The 2,639-nt window shown below is 42.3% G+C and overlaps 1 protein-coding gene across 1 annotated transcript in view; it reads right to left on the reverse strand.

Annotated features, from left to right (window-relative positions):
* SATB1 (SATB homeobox 1) overlaps window positions 1-2,156 on the reverse strand; it is a 141,374-nt gene extending 139,218 nt beyond the window's left edge. The window contains exon 1 of the mRNA XM_019508686.1: window positions 2,105-2,156. The gene's annotated coding sequence lies outside the window, so the exon portion shown is untranslated. The remainder of the gene's footprint in view (window positions 1-2,104) is intronic.
* Between the last annotated feature and the right edge of the window lie 483 nt (window positions 2,157-2,639).

Raw genomic sequence — 2,639 nt, forward strand, 5'->3', positions numbered from 1 at the left:
AAAAAAGGCGCACGAATATCTTGGCTAGCAGTTTTTTAGATTCTCCCCAAAAAAAGGGCCAAAATATTTTTTTTGGGGGGGGGGGGAAATCACACTTTTTCGTGATTTTTTTATTCAAAAGTATACCTCCAATTACAGTTTTTTCTTTAGTGCAGATTCAGAAGATTATATTTTTATATACATATATTAGTTTTATTAAAATACAGTAACCTCTTTGACTAATTCTCCAAATATAACTAAAGTGCCTAAGGAGGGCTGTGAGTTAAATCTTATTGTTTTCAGTTAAGAAACTGGGTCAACAGGATATTTTTAAGAAACAACTAGTTCATATAATTAAAATATTTTTTTTGAAGAATACTGGATATTAATTCAAGATGGAATGAACCGAAGTCATATGAATTCAACCCCTTTTCCAACTAAAATAGTAACGTAATAGAAGTTAGTGGTTATTCAAGATTTAACAGCACAGAAGACGGACACTTCTCTGGTTTGAAAAGGCACACCTGCCTACATCCCACTTGGGAGTTTACATTACAGAATCACTATGGTGCTCTGAAGAGAACACACTGTCTTTAGTTTAATACTATCTGTAACCAAAGGATCTCTATAATAATAAGGACAGGTGTTTGTCAGCTGACCTCCAGGGCCTACACTGCAAACCATGATCTGTCAGACCAAAATGATTTCTATATCATTCAAATACATGCTTTGGCTGATTTGGCAGATTCTCCCTTTTCCCTATTCTTGCAAAGAACTATGTGCTGTCAGGGAATCACAGGCTCACTTCACCTGTTTCATATTTCTGTCTTAGAAAAAAGCAGTATTTAAGGACTTTTTTTAGTAGCCAAAATGACAAGAGAAGAGCCGGGGAAACTCTTTTAGATTGTTATTGCTTTTTAAATAGCAAAGTAACTAAGAATATAGAAAGGAACTGTAACTTCTTAAAAGTGTATGGACAACATGCATTCCATTTAAATATTTTTGCCTCAGTAAACTCATTTTGCATACAAAGAACTATTATTTATTACATATTTGAACTTGTGGGAAAAAGAGAAGGAATGCATTGATTCCCAAAATAACTATACAGGCTTTCTGGAGACTTTATGCTTCTGTGTTCTTCTTTAACTTAGACTACTCTTATTACAGGGAAAAGAGGAATTCCTTGGAGTCAGTGATTTCTCTTTCACTAGCTAATGTATTCACGAGTGGGTACAAACGTAGACAATGATTTTATTTTTGTTACATCACCTTATTTTATATGCATATGCATGCTGTTTGTTTGTATGTATATAAACATGCATGCAGGCGTTATCTTGTTGCTTGCTTTTTACTTATATAGTCATAGCCAATAGATAATGAGACGTTGCTTCCACTTGGTAAGCAAACTAATAAGCATGAGAACTATAAAGAGATACGTTAACATTAAAAAACTGCAACTGTATATAGCAATTTAGGACTGTCATACAAATAACCTCATCCACACGAACGCGGTGGAGTAATAGTAACAGTACGATACAAATGATAGGCGCTATACTATATTCCTGCCTTCGCGCCGAATGCAGCCTGTTTCAAGTTGTGTTCTGAAATAAGGCGTCTGAGTTAACACCTTTATCTCTGGTGACTGTGTGAAACCCTTAAGGAGATCCTGAAACGTGCAACCCATTCCCTTCAACTCTGGTTTCAATTTTTACGCTTCTTGTAACCTTTCCCAACAACGCGAGAAAAAAAACAGAGTAAATACATTAAATTTGTTTCACAACAGATGCTTAGGTTGTTTAATATTTCAGATGCCTATTCCTGCTAGTCCTGCCTGCACATTTGTCAAAAAAAAAAAAAAAAAAAAATGAAACCCCCCCCCCCAATTTTTGCCAGCAGCCGGGGCCAGAAAAGTGGAGAACCCGCCCAAGCCCCAAAAAAAAAAAAAGAAAAAAAAAAAAAATGTAAGCTCGCACGCCAATGTTTGCCAGCAGCCTGGAGCAGACAAGTCGATGAACCTGCCTAGACCCAAAGAACAGAAAGTGGAAAGAACCGCTGCTAAAAAATCCCTCCACACCCCCCTGTCATATGGAGCAGCCTAAAGCAGGGCTGCTCCTCTCCCACCTACCTGCACCTTGAAAGTCCTGGGATCTCAAACTATGGTGGATCCCTTTCCCAGCAGATGGACTGAATGAAGCTGACTGCTCATTCTTGCCCCCACCCCCTCGGCAGCTCCCTGCCACTGACGAGCTGGGGGCCAAGTTTGCGGGGGTTCAAGGCTCTCCCCCAGCACTCGCAGGGCCAGGCTGGTAAAACTTGGGAGGCACCAGGCAGGACCCACCCCGGCCACTCAGCAAAGGCTTCGCTCCCAAAGCGGCCGGTGGGAACAAAGCATCGCCTACTCCTTTTTAAATATGTTTTAGGAGGAGCACAGAGAAAACAAAACAAAAAAAATCCCCCGGGGCGCAGGGCAGTCGGAGGACGAGGGATGCTAGAGGGAGGCTTTGCCACGGGGCCGCCGGCGGCAAGTTGACGGCTGCCCCCGGGGCCACGCCGCTGCCCGGCCCGCGCCCTCCCCGACAACTTTGCCAAACTTTGGAGGCAAGTCGCGCCTGCCCCCCCGCCCGGCGCCTGCAGCCCGGCAGGTGCGGGATGCCCCCCGG

This window comes from Gavialis gangeticus, unplaced genomic scaffold, assembly GCF_001723915.1.
Source record: "Gavialis gangeticus isolate Ggan-Ray unplaced genomic scaffold, GavGan_comp1, whole genome shotgun sequence".
In the NCBI taxonomy this organism is placed as follows: Eukaryota; Metazoa; Chordata; order Crocodylia; family Gavialidae; genus Gavialis; species Gavialis gangeticus.